The sequence below is a fragment of the Apium graveolens genome, chromosome 7 (genome assembly GCF_009905375.1).
Source record: "Apium graveolens cultivar Ventura chromosome 7, ASM990537v1, whole genome shotgun sequence".
In the NCBI taxonomy this organism is placed as follows: Eukaryota; Viridiplantae; Streptophyta; class Magnoliopsida; order Apiales; family Apiaceae; genus Apium; species Apium graveolens.
In genome coordinates this window covers 65959356-65972187 of record NC_133653.1, presented here as the reverse complement: position 1 = coordinate 65972187, position 12832 = coordinate 65959356, and the positions used below count along the sequence as shown (strand labels likewise).

General features: G+C 39.9%; 1 non-coding gene across 1 annotated transcript; it reads right to left on the bottom strand.

Annotated features, from left to right (window-relative positions):
• Positions 1-12259: 12259 nt before the first annotated feature.
• LOC141675347 (small nucleolar RNA R71) lies at positions 12260-12366 on the bottom strand. Its single transcript, XR_012556005.1, has one exon. It is a non-coding gene; the product is annotated as a small nucleolar RNA R71 (small nucleolar RNA).
• Positions 12367-12832: the final 466 nt, after the last annotated feature.

Sequence of the window (12832 nt, the reverse complement as noted above, 5' to 3'; positions counted from 1 at the left end):
CATAATATGGGAAGTATCTCATCCACCCAATTATTTCTTGACTTTTCGATCCTCTTCTTTAGTCCATCCAGGATTATCCGATTTGCTACCTCCGCTTGCCCATTGGCTTGCGGGTGAGCCACAGAAGTGAACCGTAACTTAATTTCATTTTCTTCACAATACTTCTTGAATTCCTCGTTGTTGAATTGTGTTCCATTATCAGTGACGAGGATACGGGGAATTCTATATCGGCACATAATGTTTTCCCACAGGAATTGTGCAACCTGCTTAGTTGTGATTTTGGCCAAAGGTTTGGCTTCGATCCACTTGGTGAAATAATCAATGGCTACAATCAGAAACTTCCTTTGTGCTGTGGCCATAGGAAAAGGCCCTAGAATATCCATCCCCCACATAGCAAAGGGAATAGGTGAGTTGATAGAGGTCAGCATCTCGGGGGGTTGTCTGGCGACTGGTGCATGCTTCTGACAACGATCACACTTCTTTACATATTCTTTGGCATCAGCCATCATTTCTGGCCAATAGAAGCCTAAACGAGTTATCTTATGAGCCAAGGCCCTGCCCCCCAAGTGTTGCCCATAAATACCTCCATGCACTTCCTCGAGAGCTAAGCGTGCCTCATCGGGCCTGAGACACCTCAAGTAAGGAACCACGAAAGATCTTTTATATAGAATCCCATCTATCAAAGAGTACCTTAGTGCTCGAACAGTTAACTTCCGTGCCTCAATTGCATCGCTTGGCAACCAACCGGTCTGAATGTGAGCCTTGATGGGATCAATCCATGACGTCCCCAAGCCTACGGGAGCCACAAGCTTAACATCTATGCTTCGTGTCTTCAAAACACGGAAGTACACACTTCCTGAACTTTCTTCAATCTCAGATGAAGCAAACTTTGATAGCGCATCTGCTTTAGCATTTTCTTCCCTTGGAATGTGTTCAACATGGCATTCATTAAATTGGGTCATCACAGCCCTTACTAGGTGAACATACTTAGCCATCGTATCATCCCTTGCTTCAAATTCTCCCTTTACCTGGGATATGATCAACTTCGAGTCTCCACGGACCTTTAAGTTTTTGACTCTAAGTGTCCCAGCTAGACCAAGGCCAGCAATCAGGGCTTCATACTCTGCCTCATTGTTTGTGGTTGGGAAGTCTAGCTTCATGGCATACTCAATTAAGAATCCATCAGGGCTTTGCAAAACCAACCCTGCTCCACTGGAATTTGTTTTTGATGCTCCATCAAAATAGAGAACCCAATATTCTTTCTCCTTGTCCCCATTGTCGACTCCCTTGTCTTGAGGTATGGTATCTTCCTGCCCCCCGACTTCTTGGTTGGGTATGGTACATTCCACCACGAAGTCAGCTAGTGCCTGGGCTTTTATGGCCGTACGTGGCTTATACTTGAGATCGAACTCTCCCAACTCTATTGCCCACTTAATCAGTCTCCCACTTGCCTTGGGACTGTGAATGATATTTCTCAGTGGCTGATTTGTTAGCACTTCAATTTGGTGAGCTTGAAAATAAGGACGCAGCTTTCTTGAAGCCATTACCAAGGCTAAAGCGAATTTCTCAATGGCTGAATAATTCAACTCAGCACCATGCAAAATTTTGCTGACATAGTATACGGGTTTCTGGACTTTCAGTTCCTCCTTAACCAACACCGCGCTCAAGGCGCTCTCTGAAACAGCCAAGTACAAGAATAAAACTTCACTCAGAACTGGCTTGGCCAACAACGGGGCCTGGCCCATATACTTCTTTAACTCTTCAAATGCCTTCTGATTTTCCTCACTCCATACAAAGTCTTTGATGTTCTTTAGTGACTTGAAAAATGACAAGCACTTGTCTCCTGACTTGGAGATGAATCGTCCTAACGCAGCAACTCTTCCTGTGAGCTTCTGAACATCCTTGACAGTTTTGGGGGGTTCCATGTCCAGGATTGCCTTTATTTTATCGGGATTTGCCTCAATTCCCCTTTTCGAGACCATCAATCCCAAGAATTTTCCAGATCCTACTCCGAAAGCACACTTCGTCGGATTCAACATCATCTTGTGGTACCTCAGGACCTCAAAAGCTTCCCTTAAATGGGCTATATGATCAGTCTTTACTAGACTCTTGACTAACATGTCATCAACATAGACTTCCATAGTTTTACCAATAAGATCCTTAAAAATTCTATTCACCAACCTTTGATAGGTGGCTCCTGCATTCTTGAGACCAAACGCCATAACAAGATAACAATAAACACCAAAGTCAGTGATAAATTATACCTTTGGAATGTCATCCTTATGCATTTTGATCTGGTTGTATCCGCTAAACCCATCCATGAAACTCAGCATCTCATGTCCAGCGGTGGCATCAATCAAAGTATCAATTCTAGGCAGCGGAAAACAGTCTTTGGGGCATGTATCATTCAGATCGGTGAAGTCTATACACATCCTCCACTTTCCATTAGCCTTCTTCACCATTACAGGGTTTGCCAACCACTCCGGAAATTGAATCTCCTCAATGAAACCAGCCTCTAAGAGCTTTTCCACTTCCTGCTTTATAGCCTCTTGTCTTTCCGGGGCAAAATTTCTTTTCTTTTGTTTTACTGTCTTCCGGTTTGGATCTACGTTTAGCTTGTGAGTAATTAACTCCGGGTCTATGCCTGGCATATCAGCTGCTGACCATGCAAACACATCACTATTTTCTTGCAAAAATTTCACTAACTTTCCTCTAAGGGGCTCCTCTAATGTGGCTCCAATGAAAGTCGTCCTCTCAGGATTCTCGGGGTCTAAAGGAACCGAGACCAATTCTTTTGCTGGCCTTCCCCTATTCTCATCATTTTCTCGAACATCCATATCTTCAATAGGAAGAACCTGCCCCCCGACTCCATCTGCCCTCAAAGAGGCCACATAACAGCTTCTAGCCATTTTTTGATCTCCTCTTTCTTCTCCAATCCCGTTTCGGGTGGGAAACTTCATGACTGAATGGTAGGAAGAGGGGACTGCCTTGAAGGCATGTATCCCTGTTCTCCCCATGATAGCATTATAAGTTGAACTAGCCTTTACTACCACGAAATCCAGCATCTGCGTTGCTTGCCTCGGCTCCGTACCTATGGTGGTTGGAAATTTGATTATCCCTTCCACAGGACATTCTACTCCAGCAAATCCATATATCGGCATGTCGGTTGGTGTTAACTGGGAGTCGTTATACCCCATCCTTAGAAAGGTGTCGTGGAGCAAGATATCCACAGAAGCACCATTATCCACAAGGACCCTCTTAACCGGGCTATTTCCTATTATTGGTGTTATGACCAGCGGGTCGTCATGGGGAAACTTCACACCCTCTAGGTCGGAATCATCAAAAGCCAATGTTACTTCTGTCCTGGCCCTCTTCGGGGCTTCTCCAACAATATGCATAACCTCTCTAGTATATGCCTTTCTGGAATTTTTGGACAATCCAGCAGCAGTTGGACCTCCAAAGATCGTGTTTATCACAGGCCCTCGAGGTCTCGGCCCTCCATAAATGGTGTTTATAACTGGTCCTCTAGGCTGGGGGTTTCGCCCCTGATCGTCTTGGTCCCTCCTACGATCTTCAAAGTTCTTCCTTCCATTATTATTTCTGTCCCCTCCATCTCCAGTATACTTATTCAATCTTCCTTTTCGAATCAAAAACTCAATTTCATCTTTCAATTGCCTACACTCATCGGTGTCATGGCCAACATCTTTGTGAAACCTGCAATACTTGCCCCTATCTAGCTTGGCGGGATCAGCCTTCAAGGGCTTAGGCCAGCGAATATCTCTGTCTTTCTCAATCTCCATCAAAATCTGACTTCTGGGAGCATTCAGCTTAGCGTATTCAGTGAACTTTTGCCCAGGTCCTCCCTTCTTGGGGGTTGAATCAGGGTTTTGTTCGGTTCTAGGATATTTGTCCTTAGCGATATACTCCAAATCAGTTTTTCGTTTCTTGCCTCCAGTGGGCTCATTACTTACTACGGTCTTCCTCATACTTTCTTCAACCTTGATATACTTCCCTGCCCTCTCTTGGAGCTGCAACATGCTCTCAGGGGGTCGTTTGGCCAAAGACATCTTGAAAAACTCGTCCCTAGTTCCTTGTTGCAATGCTATCATGGCTACCTTATCATCAAGATCTGGGACTTTTAAAGCCTCCTTTGTAAAACGATTCAGGTAATCTCTTAAGGATTCCTTAGCTCCCTACACAAGACTCATAAGAGATGCTGAACTTTTCTCATGGACTCTTCCACTGATGAATTGCTTAATAAAAGCCTGACTTAGTTCTCTGAACGATCCAATAGAATTTGGGGGTAGGCGACTATACCATCTTTGAGCCATACCCGACAGGGTTTGAGGGAAGGCCCGACATTTTATAGCATCATTCACGGGTTGCAGCAGCAGTGCATTAGAGAATGTCCTAACATGATTAGCGGGGTCTCCCGTGCCATCATAGGCTTTGATAGTGGGCATTTTGAATTTCCTTGAGATATGGGCATTCATTATCTCTTCTGTGAAGGGTGGAGTTGGATCATCAGGATCTCCAAGGGGAAGGAGATTGCTTGGATCAGTTCTTGGGACAGCAGCCCTTCTTCTTACCGGACCATCCAGATCTATGATAGGAGGAGGATTTCTCCCCCTAGGAGGCATGTGGGGTCTGGTGGCTTGGTGAGCTTCCAAATCACGCCTCAGCCTTTGGATTTCAGCCTCATGAGCCCTGATCTTTTCCTGCACTTCTTGGGGATTCGCCCCTGGGGTGCTTTGGGGGCGTTGCCTTCCATCGGCCATTGGCTCTTTTCCAGGACGCCTCCTTCTCGGGGCCACTTCATCATCCGAAGATTCGGAGTCTCTCTCAGTGTATGGACCAGAAAATTCCCGATCCTCAGGGATAGGATCCAAACCTCGTATATAGGGGGCGACCGCCCTCGTGCTTCGCTTCGCCCAGCATATCCGCTTCCTCCAACCTCAGGGTGAAGGGGCATCCCATAAGGGGGGTTAGTAGTAATAATAGTTGAATATTCATACCCGACGGGTCGAGAATTCACAGGTATATGTATTTGTTGAACTTGAGGATTCGTACCTTGAATCGGGGGAGTTGTCCCTTGTAGCTAGGGTTGAGTTGCCCCTGTCTGGGCTTCCTCCTGAGTAGATGCATAAGTTGAATGGGGAGGAACCTCCACGGTTGATGAAATCACCTGGGTTGTCCCTGATGGTGTTCCCTCCTCCAGAGTTCTGGTTGTTCTCCGTGTTCTCGCCATGGTTGTTGTTCCGTTTTTCCCACAGACGGCGCCAAATGTTATGGATAAAATACCAAGGTTATTACTTGCTGTATTTAATACTAAGATTCGGGAGCTCAAGGCCTTTAATGGCTGCTCTCGTGTATCGTAGCTTAATTCTGCCTTTACGAGATGCCTACGTATCTCTGTGAATTAGAGAATCAAGCCAAAAAACGTAGTTCTGATTTGTGGGGTGAGGCCCCTTATATAGATGTGGGAGTCCTTGAATTGGACTTGGTATAGGAGACTTGGTGGACAAGCCTCTGAATTAGGATAGACTTAGGAGTCCTAGGAAGTAGTAAGCTGATTCCTTATCCTTTTAGGTCCCCTTGAGGCTAATCTATAAGGATTTATATCCTTATCGGGACTCTTCTCAATAGCTGATTTTTCCCTTATTAATTAATTACGAAATTAATTAATAATTAGGGCTTTTGGGCCTTTTTTATTCCATCAGGCCTGATCTGGTCCATCAGACTTAACCTTTCTGGTCTGAGTTTCATATATCTTTTTATTGGGCCTAGCAGCCCACAGCTTGTACAATTAATGCAGTATTTAATTATACAATCATAATTTATTTATCCCTATCAAGGTTGTACCTCTAGTTAGAGTGTTATGGAGAAATCCATTAGTCGAAGAATCGACTTGGGAATTAGAAAGCGAAATGAAAGAAGAATATCCCCATCTATTTGTTTAGATTAGATTCTAGGGATAGAATCCTTTTAAGGAGGGTAGATTGTGACGACTGAGAATTTAGCGACGTAATTAAGTCAATAAAGTATGTGTTATGTGATGAGATTATAATTATGTGACTAAGTGCTGATTAATTGTCTTTTCTGTATATTAGAATATAGGAGCGTAGATAAAAACGTTCTAATTTAAAGAGTCAGCTTAGGAGTTAAGCTGTGTCGTCGGGCCGTCAGGTAGAACAGAACTCGTCCTAATAAGGAGTTAAAGAATATAAAATGTGAATTATGTGTGATTGAATGAAATGAATGTTTAAATAAAGTATTTCATCCTAAGTGACGTGTTGATTGGTAAAGATAATGAGAAGCGTAATCAAAATGCTGAGCGTCGGGCCGTCAGGCTGAACGTGACCCGGTACGCGTAGAAAAGGATAAAGATTAAAGAGGGATAAATTCTATGATCAGACCTGAGTCGTTATGTGATTATATATATGTTCTGTGACGTTTGTATGAATTTAAAAGGGATTATGTGATTTAAATAAAGGTTTAATTAACCTTTGCGTATTTTTATAAAATCATCCGAGTAAGATAAAAACATGGGATCTGTTTTGATATTTACTTAGTAGTCCTAGAGACTTTTTAAAAATGATGAGTGGATTTATTTGGTGGTCTTTGCATTTTTAAATTGATTTTATGTGGAAAAATGTTATTATTAAGGCAAGCTTGCGAAATTCATATAAAATCACTCGTCCGCTCAAAAATCTATTATGAGTAATGGTTAAAAAGCTAATTTCGAGATCTACGTGTTAAAATCGTCACTTGCAATAATTTCCGACTTTTCGAGAGAGATATATTTTATATCTAATTTTTGTTGCATTTGAGTAAAAAGAAAAGGGACATATAAGCATAAAAAGCATTAGTAAAGTACAAGTTTGCCCTTGTTTTGGTGGTATATAAATCCATTTCCCCCCCCATTTTTCTTTTTTCTCCCCGTGCACCCACTATCCCCTTCTCTTTTCTTTCTCATCCCTCTCTCTCGAACACTCTCACTCTCTCTCTCGGCTCTCTCCATCTCTCATCTCTCTCTCTTGCATGCAACACTCAAACCTCACTCAAACTCAAAGATATTGCTTCCTTTAGTCTTTATTTTCGGTATACTTCTCGATTCCCATTTGCATGTAAGTGTTTGCAAGTGTTTTGATGATTAATCACTATGGTGGTGTTCAAGGAAAATAATTTCTTGATACATAACTATAAGAGTGAACTCAAGAGATTTTTGGGTCATAAACTCGAGAGGAGACCCGTTATGGGCTCTCTCAAGCTCAACCACCACCGGCTATGATCCAAGGAGAGCCGGTGGAGTTTCTATGATATGATAATTTGATTCTAAAACTTTGCATGTTTGGTTTTCGAAAAGATCAAAAGAGTTTTTGATAAATTCTTTTAAAACTTGAATATGTGATTAGAAAATGGATATGTCTTGATTGTTGATGTGTGTATAAGTTGTTTGATGATTAGGAGATTAAAATTTAAGGTTGCATGTGAGTTTTTAATTAGGCTTTATGCTAATTAAAAAGAGGAATTTGATTTGGTAAGTTGATCTTAGTGAACACTAAGCTTATTTAGCATAAAAAGTAATTGCATGTTAGTTTTAGAGAAAAACAAGTAGTGCATGTAATTGTTAGATCCTTAGAGTTGTTAATCATGTTTTTGCCGAATGGAAAATGGGTTTGCTTGTTGATTAAGTGGATGCATGTTGATTGAATGAGTTAATTAAAGTTAGAATCACTAGGTGATGCATGGTTTGGTGTTTAAATGAATGGAATGACTTAGTAAAGGATTTAAACAACTGGGAAATGTGATATATAACCTTGCATGTCAAATATAATTCTTGCACGTTTGATTTATGGAAAAACCCGAATGGGTCTTAGGAGTAAAAAGAGGAATTAAGTTGGTTTTTGTCAATTATCTTAATGGCTAGTAATAACTTGATTGTATGACAAAGATTGGGGTGGTGTTTATGTTCGAATTTTGATGATTAAAAGAAGGTGTTGATTTTGATTCTTAATGTGATTATGATTCGGATTTTTGATTAAAAAGGATGAAGTTTAAGTGCGTAGATGACTCTTGTGAATTGCATTAGTTGTGTTTGATTATATGAGATTGAAATTGAATATACTTGGTTGTGTTTTGTATGTGTGGTTCGAATTAAGGAATAAAAGAAAAAAAAGAGAATTAAATCATTTGTTATTAAGAGCTATAAGTGATAGCTATGGTCGTAAAAGAGTTATATTAGTGTGATTTGAGAAATAGCTAAGGTTAAGCAAGTACGTTTTGATTGTTAAGTATATAAGGATATAAAAGTTACTAGAAAGGGATATGCTATGTGCTATGTGCTTATGTGTATAAGCTATAATCATATACTCGAGTCAAGCATATAATCTAGTTATCGTATTGAGTGATCATTCCGGGAATGAGAGTTGAGAAATTGATTGAGATTTTGATTCTTATTGTAGATTCGGAGCGTGAGGGCATTCAGGCTAGGAAAGGAAAGGATATACTAGGTGGTAGTAGTTCAACCTTCAGGAAAGCAAATTCAGGCAAATAACTCTGATTACTTGTGTAAATGGTTATAAAGAGAATGTTGTTCATACCATGTAGAGTATTGAACTGTTTAATTATGAAACCCTATATTGATTTGAGACACCCTGCCTTTGTTCTTGATAAACTGTTATTGATAAGCTTAATGATTCAACCCTTTGATAATCTGTCCTTTCTGTTCAAGTTATTTATTAAGCCATGAATTGTATTGAACCAACTGATTATCCTTGTTACCCTGTTTAATGATACCTTATTTCCTGATCATCCTATTGATCCCTAAACAGATGTTGATCCTTCTAACTTAAGTGCTTTGTTATCCCTGATACAGAATCCTTATGAATTGTTCCTTGCTTATCTTTGAATCACTCCCTGAACTTTATTTCCTTAAAATCTGAATTAAGAATGAGTTTCGAGTTGAAAGAGTCCGAATGATTTCAAATTCTTGGTAATGATAAAATGAATTTTAGAAAACCTATTTGTTTTTCCAACTCAAGGTTTTCCAAATGAATTCCTGATGGATTGGATTGGGACATAAGAGGCTAGTGGGACTAGTCCAATCATGGTAAGAGGCTAGCAGGGCTAGTCCAACTTAAGGCTAAAATTATGCCGATTAGTACCTTCAAGACCAGAATGGAGGTCGGTACGGGCTGATCACCCATATATAATGAAATGGAAAGATAAAGTGATCCAATCAAGGGTTCTAAATGATTATTTAAAAAAGGAACTGAAACTTTCTGTTCAGTAAATTGATTCTTGAAAATGAAAATGGTTTATATTGTTTTGGAAAGAGTTGATTATGTCAATGTGAAGCTTAAAGCTCGAGAACCCTGATTCTTGAATTTGTAGATCATATGATTGATTCCATATATTGAAATACTGTTGTTTTCCTCTTTTGAAAGATCTATTCTGATCCTTTAATGATTTGTGATGAATGTCGGCTTTCGTCCTGCATTGAGCCTTGTTCCTTGAAAGCCCCACATTATCCTTCAAAACCTTTCTTTAACCCAAAAGCTAGAAATCTGCCACCTAGATCAAATAAAGTAGAATGCCCTGAGTTTGGTAAAGCATATTGTGAATTGATATTGTAGAATTGCTATATAGTTACTTGCTGAGTTTTATACTCATATGTTTTGTTTTAATCTAACCATGGCAGTTAAGCAAGAAGATGGCCAGGCTTAAGTGCACTGCTCGTAAGAGCGTACCTGGTGGTCCCTACCGTGTTGAGGGCTTCCGGTTGCCAGAGCAGGTAGTGGTATTTATGAGTGAGCTCGCGCCTAGAAGGAAATGTTTAAAGATACAATGGGTTATCTGTCGGTTCCCAGCCGGAATCGATATTGTTTATTTAATAATATTTTTGGTTTGTAAGTTATATTTTATGATTGGAAGTTGTAATCTTGTCTCATACTTTATCCTGTTGATCCTGTTAGTAGTTAATCGGGGTTTATGCTTATTTAATTTCTAGATTAGAGATGTGTGTGAGTCCTCATTTCCTAACCCCGAGATTGAGGGCGTCACATTTTGTGTCTGGTCTGGGTTCTTTTTATTCAAGTATTTCTCCCGAGTCAGTGTTTTAACAGGTTAGGGGATAGGGTGTTAAGTGGCATTTATATCTACTTAAAATATTCTATAAAGGCTTGAATTGTTATGTTGTACTCGAGTTATTTGTGTATTTGATGTGTTTTTGTAGTGTTTTTGCATTTCAGGTAAAGTTAAAAGAAGTAGGAGATTTAGCATTATTTTGGTGCTAAATTGGTGTTAGGATGGTACTCAGGAAGATTGCACGTGAATCGCCAGCTCAAACCATGCAATAAATCAAGAAATTAAAGTTTTTTCAGAGAGTCAGCGCACCCGCGCGCTGTAGTAGCACGCGGCGTTGCCACGATTACAGAAGGACAGCACGCCCGCGCTGGTGAAGCGCGCGCCCGCGCTGGTCGGGATGGCAGAATTCTGTTTCTACTTGGGTTCTGATAGTTTGAAGCCCTGATTGATTCTACAGCATATATATTAATAACGTATGATCGTTTTTAATAACAAGACGTACCAGAGTTAAGGAGAAGGCGTAAGAAGACCGTATAGTACAATTCAATCAAGGTGAAGAAGATCTAGTTTATTCTTGTGATTCTTTGTTTTAAGTTGTATCTTGGATGCTAGTTTTCTTATTTGTGAACCTATACTCTTGTGTAACGTACTTGGTTTTATTATTTATTTAGTATAAAGACTACGTTTATTATACCATGCTTTCATTGGAACCCACATTAATGATGAGTCCGATTATGGGCTAATCGTTATCGTGGGGTTCTAACGGATTTACTTATGGTCTTTATTAGTTAAATTGTTCCGATACCTTAGTGTGTGGTGATTGTATGATAACCTAGTATTGATTGTGCTTATTCGTCTTATGAGCATCGTGAACTTATAAGATAGCGTGTTAATCTCTATTGAAGTGAAAGTGAATATAGGGGTTTAAAACTTGTCGTGCTAGCATAGGTTCATATATTTTATATGCATGATTCGTAGGTAATTTTAACCATCTTACTTACCCTATGTAATCATGATAGATAACTTATGCATTAAGCTATTATGTTGTCAAATTCTGTAGACATATAGGGTCTCAATATAATTGGTGTCTATTCAGCTTCTATCTATTTTGTGGATGTCTGGTACTAGGGTATTCGTATAACGAAAGTTGGCATTTACTAGTTTCGTGTTAGGTGATTAATGTCATCACCATTGCATGCTAAGGTTAAGAACAAGAAAGCTATTGAATGAAGTAGTAATGAAGTTAGAATCCCATGTTTGTGTCATATAGTAATCAATCCTTTTTAATCTCTTAGTTAATATTCTTTAGTATAATCTCTTAGTTAACCGTAGTTATAAACAATCTCAATTTATTAATTGTCTTAGCATTGAATAATAACCATATCATTATTGCATATGTGCATTGATTAAAATTAACCTAAACCAGACTCTGTGGGAACGAACTAGAAATAATTCTATAATACTTACGATCACACATACTTGCGTAAATATTAGCGCATGTTTTCATCCTAACAAGTTTTTGGCGCCGCTGCCGGGGACTCGCTGTTAATTTTTAGTTTATGTGTTTGTCATCAGTGGTCGTTAAAGTTCATTGACTCGGACATTGTTACTTACTTGTTTCTTTATCGTGTTGCAGGTACTCTAGTGAGCGTGTATGCATACGCGTTCTCAGTCTCGTAAGAGAACATTGGATCAAGCTGAGGAAGAAGTTGTAGTAGCTAAGGAAGTTTTTCAAGAAGTTTTTATCGAGGAGAAAGTTGAAGAAGAAGCTCTTATTGCAATGAGAGAACCAGAAGTGAATACGAAGGCTTTGATGGATTACTCTCAGCCAAATATTAATGATATTCAGTCTAGCATTGTCCGACCAGCCATCTCAGCTAACACCTTTGAGATCAAGTCGAGCACGATTCATATGATACAGAACTCAGTTCAGTTTGGGGGTTCTCTGATAGAAGACCCCAACATGCACATCAGAGTTTTCATCGAGATATGCGACACTTTCAAGTTTAATGGAGTTTCTGAAGATGCTATTAAGTTGAGGCTTTTCCCATTCTCTATGCGGGATAAAGCTAAGTGCTGGTTACATTCTCTACCACCAGGGTCTATCACCAAATGGAAGGATCTTGCTCAAAAGTTCCTAACTAAATTCTTTCATATGGCAAAGACTACTGTAATTAGAAACGCATTTACTCAATTTGCTCAGCAATCTGGAGAATCTTTATGTGAGGCTTGGGATCACTACAAAGAGATGCTTAGAAAGTGTCCTCACCATGGGATGCCTGACTGGATGATCATTAACTTCTTTCATAATGGATTGGGTGCTACTTCTAGACCCATGCTTGATGCAGCATCAAGAGGGCCTTATGGGCTAAAAGCTATGATGAAGCTTATGAATTGATTGAGCTGATGGCTGCCAATGAATACCAGAACCCAACTCAGAGACTACCTCAGGGTAAGGTAGCAGGAATTCTGGAGTAGATATAGCTACTACTGTAGCTGCTCAGTTTAAGGCTTTGACGATGAAGGTGGATTCTTTGGCTAATTATGGAGTTAATCAGATCACTAGTGTTTGTGAGCTTTGTGTTGGTGCCCACGAGACGGAGCATCTTGCTATGTCTAGTGAATCAACTCAGTTCGTGAGCAACTTTCAGAGGTCGCAGCAGCCAGTTCCAGCCACTTATCATCCTAACAATCGCAATCATCATAACTTCAGCTGAAGTAATACTCAGAATGCGGTTCAACC